Genomic DNA, 8,318 nt, shown 5'->3' with positions numbered 1-8,318 from the left:
TGAAAATAATAATAAAAAAATAAGTTGAATATAATAAATGTACATTAAAACACTTATACAGCATATTGATGGAATGGGAATTCAGTTGAGATGTTTTCACTAGTAGCCACTCCGAAGTTCTTTAGTTCATGGACTAGTTGGTATTTGTTAGAGACTATTTTATTTTAGGGTTTTGCACATTATGTTGTTGATAAAGTGGAAGTAGGAAAGAAAGCTTTATAATGCACTTCTGTAAAAGAAATGGGAGGTTTCTCTTTACGATTTTAAAAAACACAGGTGGTTAGTCTTAGACGTGTTTGTTCATCTGAATGTTCCATCCTTTCTTCCTTAGGTACAAAATTTTCACCATCCAATTATAACAAAGACAATAGGGCTTATAAAGTCTTATTTTTGAAGCATGTGTTATGAGGTAATTTTAAGATGGTACAGTTCTCCTGGGGCGCCTGGGTAGCTCAGTCGGTTAAGGGACCGACTTGAGCTCAGGTCATGATCTCGCGGTTCACGAGTTTGAGCCCCACATCAGGCTCTGTGCTGACGGCCCAGAGCCTGGAGCCTGCTTCAGATTCTGGGTCTCCCTCTCTCTCTGCCCCTCCCCTGCTCAAACTCTGTCTCCCTCTCAAAAATAAATAAAAACATTAAGGAAAATTAAAAAAAAAAAAAAAAAGATGGTACAGTTCTGGGTGGAGTACTTTTTAAAATTTTTTTTTTTTTCAACGTTTATTTATTTTTGGGACAGAGAGAGACAGAGCATGAACAGGGGAGGGGCAGAGAGAGAGGGAGACACAGAATCTGAAACAGGCTCCAGGCTCTGAGCCATCAGCCCAGAGCCCGACGCGGGGCTCGAACTCACGGACCGCGAGATCGTGACCTGGCTGAAGTCGGACGCTCAACCGACTGCGCCACCCAGGCGCCCCATGGAGTACTTTTTTAATATACGTGCTGCCAAAGCGAGCACAATAGGGTACTTTTTAAAATTTTATTTATTTGGAGAGGGAGAGTGCATGCGTGAGTGGGGGGAAGGGGTAGAGAAAGAGGGAGAATCCCAAGCAGGCTCCGTGCTGTCAGCGCAGAGTCTGATGCAGGGCTCAATCCCGTGACCTGAGTCAAAATCAAGAGTTGGACACTTAACCTACTGAGCCACCGAGGCGCCCCTTGGGTAGAGTACTTTTGTCTCTGAGTAAAATGAAAGATTGGGGTAACCACACATGCCCTGTGAAATACATGACTTTGTGGAAGGTTGGTATATCAAGAAACTATATGATAGAATAAGGAGTGTTGTACCTAGTTTAATTTCATGAAGGCCTTTTGTTACAAGTGGGCCGAGATTTGTCATAAATTGACATGAACCTCATGTATCCTTTTGGTGGGCACGAGAGAGCAAAGGGTCCCTGTACAGACTGCCAGGTCATCATGTTCAAAAGTGTAGTTTGAAGAGGTTGCATCTCTTGATTTAAATAAAAGGTTTGAGTCTAGAACAGATAAATGAAAATAAGCTACAGAATAACTTGCAAAGTCAAAATACAAGTTTTGTGACTTTTTAAGGTTGTGATTGAACAGACTTAAGGGCCCACTTTGTCAATTGAATTGCATCTTGTCCCATTCTCTTTTGAAGTAAACATTTTTAGAAGTTTCAGATTTACAGAAAAATTGCAGAGATAGTACAGACTCCTGTTGTATTCCACACAGGCTTCCCCCTATTACTAGCATCTTACATTAGTATGATACAGTTGTCACAATAATGAACAAATATTGATTATTAGTAACAAGAGTCCATACTTGTTTCAGATTTCTTTAGTTTTTTTCCTAATGACCTTGAGCTGTTTGCAGATCACATCTAGAATACCTCCTATTACATTTAGTCATCACGCTTTCTTAGGCTCCTCTTGGCTGGCACAGTCAAGATCCCATCCATTTTTTTTGTTAATATTACTTAAACAGCCATTAGATCTTGATGTACCTGGGTTGGTCACGAGCTGAAACCTTTTTTTTTTTTTTTTTTTTTACATGTACACATGAGCAGAGGATGGGGGGCAGAGGGAGAGGAAGAGAGAATCCTAAGCAGGCTCTGTGCCCAGCAAGGAGCCCAGTGTGGGGCTTGATCCCACAACTGTGAGATCATGACATGAGCCTAAGTCAAGAGTTGGACACTCAACTGACTGAGCCACCCTGGTACTCCTGAAAACCTTTTCTTGAAGACTGATGACCTAATCCTAGCAGGCTCAGCAAATCATTGAACATTTTGTTTGAGGTCTTTTTGTAGCTTTAAATCCGTTATTTCTCAGGACATTTCACTGGCTTTGTATGGAATTTTAGGCAATGTACCTGTTATGGTCATTTTCCAAATCAGCTTATTGAGGAAATCGTGAAACTGGGTAAGTTTTTTGTTTTTTGGGTTTTTTTTAAGATTTTATTTTTAAGTAATTTCTATACCTGACGTGGGCCTCAGACTCAAACTCCTAAGATTGAGTCGCATGCTCTACTGACTGAGCCAGCCAGGTACCCCTGAACTGGGTAAGGTGATGAGACTTGTGGGTCATCCGGACCCACAGGCCTGAGAGGGCAAGCTTGCAGTCTCAGCTAAATACTGCAGCCAGCAAGTAAGGAGATGGATAACGGACAAGAGACTTGGCAGCCACTCTTCCAGTCCTCTAGTATTGTCAGCAAGGTCATTTTGTTTCTTAAATTTATTGAAGTAATCTCTACACTCAACGTGGGGCTCGAAATCACAACCCCGAGATCAAGAGCCGCACACTCTTCAGACTGAGCCCGCCACGTGCCCCAGCAGGGTTATATTTTTGGAGTAGATGGTTCTAATTTACTTTAGAAATCCCTTAATATACTTAAGATTCATTTTTTGTTGTTGTTAGGAGAAAAGTAGAGTTGATTAGGTAGAATAATCATAAATCCATGTGGCTGCCTGCTTTGGAAGGAAATTTTGGAGAGCCCACCAAGTATTACTTTGTCATAAGCATTGCCAGCAGGTGGCAGCAGTTTCCATGTTCTAAAAATGCAGTACATGATTAAGAGAGGAGCAGTATTTTATTTTGTTACAGAAACGGGCTTATTTCTGGGATTTTCATTTTCCTCATTGTGTTTGATTGTAGTCCACTATCCACACAGGGAGGTAGAATGGCATCTTAACGACATCAGCAAGGCAGGAGCAGCAATATTATCCAAACTGTGAGGCCACTTAAAACTATACTTGAACCATAGTTGGCATCCAGTTGTTACATAGAAAGTGTCACTTGTGCATCCCTTGGTAAACAGACTGTTATATCTGAAGCTCCTAAGTGTGACGGATAAGTCATAACATAACACCAGCACCATCTGATACTGCAAAGAAGAGCCAAATAGTCTGCTCCCTGAACTTTGGCTCAATGAAAAAATCAGCCAGCAAACCAGGCTGGGCCTTTGTGGTCAGAGAGCTGGCTTTGAGGATGTTCTTAACGAAGGTTAATGCTAATTATCCACTTGCAGCATTCACAGTCCAGTCCTTGCACAATGATTCAGGTCGCCTAAAGATTTGCCACTCCCAAGGATTCGCATACTTCTCTGAGCCACAGGACGCCTCGGAGAGGACTGTGCACGCTGAAAACTTAGTGAGGTTCTGATCCCAAAGTTGTAAATACTAAGTCACCATAGTTACTTTTTTCCCTTGCTTAGCTTTTTCTCCCCTTTGCTGAACCAACAAACTAAACTAATATTAATGTCAATGCATGGAAATTTAGATGATGATGCGTGTCTTATTCCCATTCCCACTCCATTTCTTGCAGCCTACTATGTTCCTAGTATTCATTCACTTGCTTACCAAGTATTTATTGCACACCTTATGATGGGCCTTCCTGTTTTCCTAGGTGCTGAGAATGTAGCAGTGAATAAAACAGACCTAGATCTCTCCCCTTATGCAACTTTAAATTCTGGTAGAAGGAGACAGACACTAAGGAACTAATATGGTTGATCAGAAGTGAAGTTGGTTGAGGAAGTAGGGAGATCGGGGAGGCAGAGTGATGTTGGAATTTTAAAAGAGTGGAGAAGACTTATCATCAAGATAGCCCTGGGACAAAGGCTTGGCAGTGTGGGAGTGTACCATGTGGGCACCTAAGAGAAGAGAGTCTGGATAGAGAGGGCAGCAGAGGCAAGGGCTCTTGGAGTAAGAAGCATGTTGGAGTGCTCCAGGAACAGCATGGGAGCCAGTAGGAACCGAAGAGAGAGTAGGAAGAGTTAGGATAGCAGAGGCTGACTGCTTGAACTTGGGCTTCTGCTCTGAGATGGGAGCCTTTGGAGGGCTTCGAGCAGAAGTGTGACAGGGTCTTAGGTTTTAGGAGAGTGTGTGAGTAAGGGTAGAAACAGACCAGTTAGGAGACTACTGCAGCGGGGTGCCTGGGTGGCTTAGTTGGTTAAGCGTCTGACTCTTGATTTAAACTCAGGTCATGATCTCACGGTTTGTGGGTTCGAGCCCTGCATCAGGCTCTGCACAGACAGTGTACAGCCTGCTTGGGATTGATTCATTCATTCTCTCTCTCTCCCCCTCTCTCTCCCACTCCACCCCTTCCCTGCCCCACGCCCCCCCCCCACTCCTACTCTGCTTGTTCTTTCTCAAATAAACTTAAAAAAAGTACCAAGAAAATGTTTTAAAAAAAAGAAGGGAGACTATTGCAGCACTCAGGTGACAAGTGCAGGTGGCTTGGACCGGCATGTCTGTAGTTGGAATCTTCTTAAGTGGTCACATTGTGTACTTACCTTAAAGGTAAAACTTCAAGGATTCACCGATAGATTGGATATATAATATGAGAAAGTGAGGTGTCAGAATTGATTCCTAGCTCTTTTTGTCTCGGGTTGACAAGGGGAAAACTAGGTGGCAGAGATTTTCTGGTGAAGATCAGGAACTTAGTTTTGGACAGATGAGTTTGAGACACCTGGCAGTTAATTCAATGGAGATGTTGGGTAGGCAGTCGGGTATTCTAGTCTGGAGTTCAAGGGAGAGTCTCTGGCTGAAGATGGAAATATGGGAGTCTGTGTATAGATGGTATGTGAAGCCATGGGACTGGATGAAATTACCAAGAGAGTGAGTTACATGGGGAGAAGAAGTCCAAAGGCTAAGTCTTGGAGCACTCCAGATGCCAAGAGTTCAGGGCAATGTGGAGGACCCATCAGAGTAGACAGTGGCTACTCAGGGGAAATCAGCAGACTGTGATATCCTGGAAGCCATGTGAAGTTTGAAGGAAGCAGTGGTCAGCTGTCATATACTGCAAATAGGTCAAGTAACAGGAGCTCTGAGCATTGAATTAGCGATCTACGTAGTCATTGGTGACTTTGACAAGTGGTGTTTCAATGGAAGGGAGGGGGAAATATGGAGTGTGTTTGAGAAGACATGGGGTAGCCTCACAACAAGAAAAAATGCTGAGCACACTGAAAATCAGCTTCTCTTTGACCCATCAAAGAATAGAGGTCACAGAGCAAGCCACCACAAAAACTAGAGAAAAAATATGCAGAAAATACAGATCACTTCGCCTAAAGGAGAAGCTAGAGCCAGTAATCAGGATTGAAGTGAATTGCTGGGGGCTGAGTGTGGGCTAGCTTGAGAGTTTAAAACTCCTGGGAGTTACTCTAAGGGGTTGCTCACACTTTGGTGGGTTTTACCTCCAGGAGCTTCCCCAGGTTCTCATTGTGAAGATGGCAGAAAATTCTCCTCTTGTAAGGGGGCTGGGGGGTAGTAGCCATTTCAAAATACACCCATAGCTTTCTGTTAACTTGGCAGAAGACTGCCCTCAGGGAAAACTACTTGTCTTCTCTGACCTTGGGGAAGGGCTGTTGGATAGCCTAAGCCCCTTCCTTCCTTTCTCACATAAGGAAAAAAAAAAAAAAAAAAGGCTAAGAAACTTCTAAAGTTCTCAGCCCAGGACTCTGGCTCATAAAAAAGACAAAATAGATTTACTCATAAGATACAGAAGAATTCTCCCTAGTCCCATACCATCAGTAGGACTCCAGTATTACTATAGTGGATTACAGCTTTTGAAGAAACTGCAACACACCGACTCTATTTCAAGAAGGAATTTCTAGGGAAAACCAGAAAGGGAAGACTGAAAACATGGACACTGAAGGAAATCAAAACCTCTGACACCTGCAGCAGGCATCGAACACAGCCTAGCTGTAAGCCAGATAAACATAACACCTCACACTAAAGGCCTATTCACCTCAGTTCCTATTACCCAATATATATCATGTCAAACTTCCAATAAAAAATATACAAGGATGCTCAGAAGCAGGAAAAAAAATCTGATGAGACCAAACAGACACCAGAACCAGACTGATATGGCAGAGATTCTAGAGTTATCAGACTGGGAATTTAAAGTAACTATGGTTAATATACTGAGGTCTCTGATGGAAAAAGTGGACAACATACAAGAACAGGTGAGTCATGTATGCAAAATATGGAAACTAAGAATCAAAAAGAAATGCTATGAACAAAAAGAACGGAAATTAATGCCTTTGAGGGATCCATCCGTAGACTTAAAACAGCTAAGGAAAGAATCCGTGAACTTGCAAGTATGTCACGAGAAATGTTCCAAGCGGAAATTTGAAGAAAAAGAATAATTTTTTAAAGGGACGGAATATCCCAGAACTGTGAGACAGTTACAGAGGTATAAGGTATACATGGTGGTAATGCTGGAAGAGAGGGAGGGAGGAGAGAGCTAGAGTACAGGTGACTCCAGGATGGCGCAAACCTGGTGAAGAGTTTTGTTTTTAAAGCTTGTTTTGTATGCTGATAGGAGTGACCCAGGAAAGCAGGACAGTTTGATGCTGCAGGTGAGCGAGAATCTTGCTGGAACGATGCCCTCAAGGAGGCAAGAGAAGGATCTAGTGCACAAGTGGAGGGACTGGACAAGCAGCGAATAACAGGAAGAAGGGAAACCATGAGAGCAGGGCTGGCAGGTGGGTGCGCGTGATGGTGGAGCTTATGGACGTTGTCTTGATTACTTTGATTTTCAAGGTCACAGCTGAGAGAAAGGCTAGAGGAAGAGTGGTTGGAGGCTTGAGGCTTATAAATTAGAGGAGACCGAACAGACTAGGGGAATATCGTGTGGTTGCCAGCCGGTGTTAAGGCTCCCTTGAAGCCTGAATTATTATGTTCTGTTTTATTTATCATTCTTGAATAACTCTGTATTTTGTTAAAATGTATTTTATTGGAAACGTATGCATGTTTCACTAGCATCTTCTCACAGTAAGGATTTGCGTTCTCGTGAATGAGGAATCGAGTTTACAAAGTTAGATCTCCTTAGTAGGCCAATTGGCTAATCTATTATCATATAATATGCTCTTATTTCCCCCGGGTTGTTGTTATGGTCCTTACTCTTGGGAGGTACTATCAGGCTTATAGTTCAACCGAAAACAGACACCTTCTAGATATCAAAGCACTGATAGAGATGGGTTAGAACAGTATTTGGCCTGCCTTCAGGAAGCTTACATTTTAGTGGGAAACAAAATACACATCAGGCACTAAAAGAGCACGAAAAGGGGGAATAGGGAGTGTGGATTGCTATTTTATATTGGAGGGTAAGGGATGATCTCCGATAAATGACATTTGAGCAGAGACCTGAAGGAAGTAGTGAAGTAAGCCATAGATGTATCAGGGAAATAGTGGGCCTGGCTTTTGTATCCATCTCTACTTTATAAACAGATTTAATACAAGACGTGATACCCATTTATGTCAACAGGCTGCCACTTTTTACTAAATGCAATAAAACCTTGAACGCATTCAATCCTTTCTTCCTGAAATGCAATACCATTTATACTTAATATTACCTTTTTTCTCTTTGAGTATCAGACTTAGGGTTTTAGAGATTGAACTTGTTTTACCTAGCTGTATTTAATACTTACTGATGAGATTGTCACAACCTGGCCATTCAGAGCTCCATTAAACTGGCTGCCTTGTCTTTTCATTACTGCCTCAAACCTTTTTGAAAGCACCCTTACTTTTGGCAACAAGATATTCCAGGCCTGCTGTGATCCCCGCCCCCAAACGTAATTAGCTCTTTTCCAAGGAGGCCTCTGGCCCAAGAGCATACATCCCACTTGACCTGCAGAAGAACTGGTTGTAGCAGGATGACACTGCTGTTGGGCCACCAGGGAAACATGGGCCTCAGAAAGGGATCTTTTTAAGGTCCCGAGTTCATTCAGGCATCTCCAGTTTAGTTGTCGTGACTAAATTCTTTTTCATTTGACTCTAATAGAATTTTTTCTTAACATACCCACTTAAAATGTACTCCTTTCTTTATCAGATCAACAAAATGTGGTATATCCATACGGTGGAATACTTC

Source organism: Puma concolor, chromosome A1, assembly GCF_028749965.1.
Source record: "Puma concolor isolate L17-30 chromosome A1, mPumCon1.1.hap2, whole genome shotgun sequence".
In the NCBI taxonomy this organism is placed as follows: domain Eukaryota; kingdom Metazoa; phylum Chordata; class Mammalia; order Carnivora; family Felidae; genus Puma; species Puma concolor.
The sequence above is the reverse complement of the archived record's forward strand: the minus strand, read 5'-3'. Positions refer to the sequence as shown.